Source organism: Halyomorpha halys, unplaced genomic scaffold (genome assembly GCF_000696795.3).
Source record: "Halyomorpha halys isolate HHAL.00 unplaced genomic scaffold, Hhal_1.1 Scaffold298.1, whole genome shotgun sequence".
Lineage (NCBI taxonomy): Eukaryota > Metazoa > Arthropoda > Insecta > Hemiptera > Pentatomidae > Halyomorpha > Halyomorpha halys.
In genome coordinates, this window is record NW_027107540.1 from 471,949 (window position 1) to 479,310 (window position 7,362).

A 7,362-nucleotide genomic window follows, 5' to 3' on the forward strand; every position below is an offset into this window, starting at 1 on the left:
TCAGGGATAGTGGCGTGTAAAGGGGACGGGAAGCAGCTAACTGACCAACAAAACAATATTTATTTATTTTATGCCGACGTTTCCAGGTCAGTTAGCTGCTTCCCGTCTCCTTTACACGCCACTATCCCTGATGAAGACCTGAAACTCAGGTCGAAACGTCGGCATAAAATAAATAAATATTGTTTTGTTGGTCAGTTAGCTGCTTCCCGTCCCCTTTACACGCCACTATCCCTGATGAAGACCTGAAACTCAGGTCGAAACGTCGGCATAAAATAAATAAATATTGTTTTGTTTATTTATGTTTTGTTCTTTGCTGACCGCACCCCCCGATAAACTTCTTCAAGCATTAATCTACGGTCAATTATAATAACAATTGGTTTCTTAAAAAAAACAAAAAAAAAAACAGTCGCACCTCAAATGAAAGAAATAATTATAATAAATACACACTCCAATGTAATATACCTATAACTCAGTATATACTCAGAACGAAAATTTCGTTGCAAAATATAATTAAGCAAAGATATTCCGATATTATTTAATCCAAATATCGATATTTTGCCAAGCTTCAAAATAGTATTGCGATATTTGACATTTTTATAATTATTGATTACTAACATTAGCAACAATATTCCGATATTAAACCATCCAAGGATCGATATATTGTTTCAATAATTTAATATCCATTCGATCTTCGATAATGTTATTAATATCGATATCGATAATTAGCAACAATATTCTAATATTAATTTATCGAAACATCGATATTTTGTTTAAAAATACTAGACAAATTTAAAATGAAATATCAATATTTTGTTTCAATTATTTAATATCCATTTAGATATTTAACAGATTTGATAATATCGATATGTAAGGTTATCAACAATATCCCAATATTATTTTATCGAAATATGGATATTTTGTATAAACAGACAAGAAAATTGAATAGAATGATACCGAAATGAATATGAAATATCGAAATACCTTGTTGATAATCATTCATATCGATGTTATTAAATATGTTTAATATCGAAATGGATATTAAATTATTGAAACCAAATATCGATATTTAAATAAAATAATATTATAATATTGTTTCAATTATATATATAAATATTAATAACATTATCAAAGATCGAATGGATTTTAAATTATTGAAACAATATATTGACCCTTTGATAATATAATATCGGAATATTATTGCAAATGTTAGAAATCAATAATTATAAAAATGTCAAATATCGAAATAAATATGAGTTATGAAGAGTCACAACTACAACTCCAAAAAAAAGGAAAATAGGGACACTAAATGACACACATAAGCTCGACTAAGATACTGATTTATTCTCCTGTATAATCCTCTATATATACATTCTGGCTTGTTGACATGGGGAGCTTAGGTATTAAGACTCATAATACCTATACTCTGTTTATAACTTATGGCATTATCAATATTAAATATCGAGATACTATTATTTATATTTTCTTAAGCAAAATATTGATATTTGGATTAAATAATATCGGAATATCTTCGCCATAGTATATTTTGCCACGAATATTTCAATAATATTGAATATATGATTCTTTTATTTATCTCTTACTTTTAAGGTGCGACTTTTTTTTTTTTTTTCTGTATTCCGATATTATCGGTTACTGGATATCTATATCAAAATATCGGATATCGGAGACAAAATATCAATATTTCGATATTATCGATATCAATATCCCATCTCTAGTACCGATATGAAATAGTAACAGAAATATTGCGATGTTGTTTTATCGAAATATCGATATTTTATTTTTTAAAAATACAAAAGACTAAATATTATTAAAAAAAAATATTGATATTCTGTTTCAATATATTAATTTTCATTTCAATAATTGACATTGTTAATAATATCCATATCGGAATTTATTTACGGCAGTAAGATATTATTTTATAGAAATATGAGTAATTCACAACTAAAAAAAATTACGAAAAATATAAAAATAGTATTTCGATATTCTATTCTAATTGAAATTCTTAATAAATTCATATTCTTTTCGATATTCAACATTGTTATTAATATCGATATCGGAGATCAGAAACCATATTTCGATATTTTGTTTAAAATAAAACATTTTATGAAAAGCTGAAAAAAGGTATTCCATATTTTATTTTAATAATTTCATATTCATTTCGGTATTTAAGATTGTTGATAATATCGATATCGATGATTAGCAACGATATTTCGATATTTTTTTTTATATTACATCAATATTTCTATTAAAAATATTAAGAAAATTCTATGAAAAGCATAAAAATAGTTTTTCTATATTTTAAATTAATAAATGTATGTACCTTTCGATATTTTACATCGATATTAAAATCGATACCTAAGATTAGAAACGATATTTCGATTTTATTGTTGCTGATTTTCTATATCGATATTACAATAATGTAAAATATCGAAATAAATATGTAACTATCAAAATAAAATATCCATATTCCTATTTTAACATTTCTACATAGTATTTTAGTCTTTTTAAACAAAATATCGATATTTTGATAAAATAATATCGAAATATTGTCGCTAATATTCTATTACAACTACACAAAATTCCGAAATAAATATGTAATTATCTAAATAAAATAAAGATATTCATATTTTAAAATTTCTATATAATATTTACAATTTTCTAGTCATTTAAATAAAATATCAATATATCGATAAAATAATATCGGAATATTGTCGCTAATATTCTATATTGATATTACAACTACACAAAATTCCGAAATAAATATGTAATTATCAAAATAAAATAAAGATATTCATATTTTACAATTTCTATATTATATTTTAGTCATTTTAAAAAAGATCAATATTTCGATAGTATATATTCCTAATATTGTTGCTCATTTTTGATATCAATATTACAATAATGATAAATATCGAAATAAATATGTAATTATCAAAATAAAATATTAATATTTCATTCTTAAATTTTCTATACAATTTTTTAGTCTTTTTTTATCAAAATATCGATATTCCGATAAAATAATATCGGTATTCCATTTTTCAATTTTCTAGTCTTTTTAAAAAAATATCGATTTTTCGATAAAATTATATCTGAATGTTTTTGCAAATATTCAATATCGACAATAAAATAATGTAAAATGTCGAAATAAATATGTAATTATCAAAATAAAATATCGATATTCCATTTATCAATTTTCTTGTCTTTTTAAACAAAATATCGATATTTCGATAATATAATATCGAAATATTGTTCCTAATATTCCATATCGATGCTAGAACAATAGAAAATATCGAAATAAATATGTAATTATCAAAAAGAAAATAAATATTATTTATATTATCGATATTAGTTTGTATTGGTTACGTTTATGATATATTTGCTTTGCTTCATCGTTCTTAAGAGTACCTTATATATTTTGATTAGGTATGACATAAAATATCATTCCAATTTCATTCTATTTATATTGATATTACATTTATTTAATTTGATAATTCCATGTTTATTTCGAAATTTTGTTTAAAAAGACTAAAAAATGGAATACCGATATTATTTGATCGAAATATCGATATTTTATTTTGATAATTCCATGTTTATTTCGATATTTTCTATTGTTTTAATATCGATGTGGAATATGAGGAACAATATTCCAATATTAATTTATCGAAATATCGATATTTTATTTTAAAAAAATACTATAAAATTGTACATAAAACTCAAAATTTAATATTGATATCTTTTTATGATAATTACATATTTATTTCGATATTTTCTATTGTTGTAATATCGAGATGGAATATTTGCAAAAATATTCCTGTCATAAATAAACCTCTTGAACATAAGGCTTTAATCGAATAAAACGTTGCCAGAAAGTTGAGAAGATAATGAACGAGGGTTAGGTAGTTTACAGTGAAACACATAGGAAACTAAGGAGAACGCGTACTTAGCAATGAGCTAGTAATAACGTATACATTCTTCCCCCCCCCTTCATTTCGGGACATAGTCTTGAAGATAACTTGGAGGCTATCTAGTTCTGTGGGATCTTCTGAGCTCCGGTGTGCTCGGCGCTGATGCTGGCAATACTGTTGAAGGGTCATAGCTTACAGTAATTGAAGGCAAAGGAGAAACTGAAGACTTTGACCCCTGTGATTGAAATGTTGCTGGTGGGGACTGGGGAACTGGAGGTGGGGGGCTTCTGGCCGTCAAGGTAGCTTGGTTCGGAGTCGCTGATCGAGTTTGGTTACTGTCAGTAGAAATGAGCATATTGGGTGTTGATTGACTCATTTCCGTCTCGTCATGTCCAAATATGGAGTCATCCCCTGTTGGAGCCAGACGCTTCAAAGGGACAGTAGTTTCTCTCCCATCTGAGCGGCGAATGAGGGCATATTCAGGATTTGCTTCAATGAGGTCCACCTGAATTTTCAGTAGAATTTTTCCAGGGTTTGTCAGCCACGAAGGAATGGCTATTCCATTAGTCGAACGGCGTGCATTTGTAAACATTCGATCGTGAGGAGTGCAATTGGCCGAGGTGCACAAGAGTGAACGGATAGCGTGGAGAGATTCTAGCAGGACCTATTCCCAGTGCGACGTGTCTAATCCTTTGTTCTTCATGGCTAAGGACATAGTCTTCCTCAAATACCATTGTAACGCTCAACTAATCCATTACCTTCAGGATTATAAGGGGTACTTGAACTGGTGGCAATTCATTGAGTATGTAGGTAGTCGGTCAGATCTTTTGAAAGAAATAAAGTCCCCCCCGGAGTTCCTAAGATAGTGAACAAGTTAACAGGTGTTTCTTCACAGTTGCCGAAGTCATATCCCTGCAAAGTTATACAAAGGGGAATCTGGAATATTCATCCACGATTGTCAATATGTATTGGTTACGCGTGCTTGAGGGGACTCGCCCTTTAAAATCCACGTTCAACCGTTCGAAAGGGCGCGTAGCTTTTATCAGATGATTGTTGACGGGCTTATAGAAGCGGGGCTTCAGTTCTGCCCAGACCGGACAGGCGGTGGTCATTTGTTTGACATCATCAAGGGAGAATGGCAAATTTCTGGGATTTGATCCAATGGTACATCCTAGTGACCCCGGGTGACAAAGGGATCGGTGGATATTCAGAAGGTTGTTGTTACTTGTAGCTCCACAAACTCTAGATAGAGTATCTGCCACTTTATTTAGTTTTCCAGGTCGGTAGGAAATGTCGTAGTTGAAACAGGATAATTCGAGCCTCCATCGCTGAATTTTGTTTTTTATTTTTGCTTGAGTGCTTTAGGTCGAAAATAAAAGAAAGAGCTTCCTGATCCTTGATCAATTTATAATGCCGATTAGTCAAGAAGTGTCTCCACTTTCTTCCACTCGAGCACACTCAAGCACTCGACGATGGTGGTGGGTTCCTTTCCAATAGCTGGATAGCCTTTCTCACTCCCACTCAAGGTTCTTGAGAAGAAAGCTACTGGTCTTCCATTTTGAGTCAAGGCTGCAGCTATCGCGATGTCTGATGCATCTGTCTCAACAACTAGGAGGGCAGTAGGGTCAATAGCCACAAGAAGGGGCTTTGCAATACCTTCTTGAGGGTTTCAAAGGCATGAAATGCTTCAGCTGCCAAAGGAAATGATTTAGTGTCAATGAGGGCAAGGATTCTGTCAGAGAATCTGGGAATCCACTTTGAGTTGTAAGCGAACATACCTACTACTCTTTGAAGGGATGCTTTGTCACATGGTGGTGGAAGATCCAGCAGAGGCTGCAGGCGATCAGGGTCTGGCGTGATCGTCCCATTGCTGATGAGGTATCCTAGAAGTTTTATAGAGGTGGTAGAAAACGTACACTTCTGTTCATTCAGCCGTAGGTTGTACTTCTTGGCCACGTTCATGAACTGTTTGAGATTATCATTGTGCTCTTCCTTAGTTCGACCACCAATTGTGATGTCGTTAATATAGCATCGGACTCCCTTAAGCTTCTCGTTGTCAGTTAACCTGTCCATGAACTTATGAAATGCAGGTACCCCATTAGTTACTCCGAATGGGAGCCTAGTGAACTGGTACAACCGGCCTCCTGCCTCGAATGCAGTGAAAGGTCATTCATCGACACAGATTGGGACCTGGTGATCTTATCACCTAAGGTCGATTGTACTGAAATGGCTGTATTGGGCAGTTTCAGGCACTACTTGTTCAACGTTGGGTATGGGGTATGCATCCAACAGAGTGAATTTGTTAATAGTATTGGAATAGTCAATGACCATCCGTATTTTATGGGTTGCGTTGCGGGTTACCAAGACCTGTGCCCTCCATGGTGAACAGCTGAGCTCGATTATGCCAGATTGTAATAGATTACTGACCTCATCCTCTATGAATTTTGCGTCGTCAGGGTTGTTTCTGCGTGATTTGGTCGCAATTGGATTTATATTAGGTGCAAGATTGGAAAAAATTCGAATAAATTCAATATTCACGTGAGGGAATGTTGAGCTTGCAATAGAGAGAGGTGGGTTACTGCCACCAAAATTAACATCCAGCCGCGAATGAGACTTGAGAATATAATGGCCAATAATTATGTCCGCACATAGATTTGAAAGGACTGATAGCTTCGTGGAGATGTAAGAATGTTCTAGTAATTGGAGGTCGGCTATGACATAGCCTTTCAAAACCGATGACAGGATGTGGAAGGAAAAAGTGATGTGGAGGCCATAGAAACGGTACGAATTTCAGGGAAGACGACAAGCTTGTTGTGACGTACAAAGGAGTCATTGATGAGACTCCCGGAGCTATCCGTATCTACAAGGCATTGGGGATTCGTACCATTAATTTTGGCCCTGACAGTTGCGTTAGAGAGCACTGATGAGGCAGGGGCGCCACCCATACTTGCCACAAATGCTTCTGAAGTGTCAGACACAGCTGCTGAAGTGTTGGCTTTACGCTTTTTCGATAAACAGACTTTCGGGAAGAGACCCTCCTTGCAGGGTGGGGCCACCACAAAAAAAGCACGATTTTTTTTTGTTCAGACTTGGTAGCATTGCACTTGTTGTCCAAATTATCAGGAATTGGTTTGTTTTGGGCGTAGGATTCGGCGTTTTTCGTAGCTATTTCGATAGAACGAGCTTGTTCTTCAGCCTCGGCTAGTTGTAAAGTTCTATTTTCCAAAAGCCTCTGAGGAATGTGAGGAGACAACAGGTCAGCTATGAAAGCGTCCCTGATATGATCGTTTTTGTTTTGTTCTGCAGAAATGGCCTTGAAATCACACTCCTTAGCTAGTGCTATATATAGTACCAGGTGCAGGAGAGGTCTTCGGAAGCAGTGTTAGCAGCTCTCCGCTTGTGGTTTCAATTCTACGGAGTTCCAGAGCGCATCTCTTCA

The 7,362-nt window shown here is 33.4% G+C and overlaps 1 protein-coding gene across 1 annotated transcript in view; it reads left to right on the forward strand.

Annotated features, from left to right (window-relative positions):
- LOC106680903 (uncharacterized) overlaps positions 1-7,362 on the forward strand; it is a 132,838-nt gene that overhangs the window by 6,215 nt on the left and 119,261 nt on the right. The window lies entirely within an intron of this gene.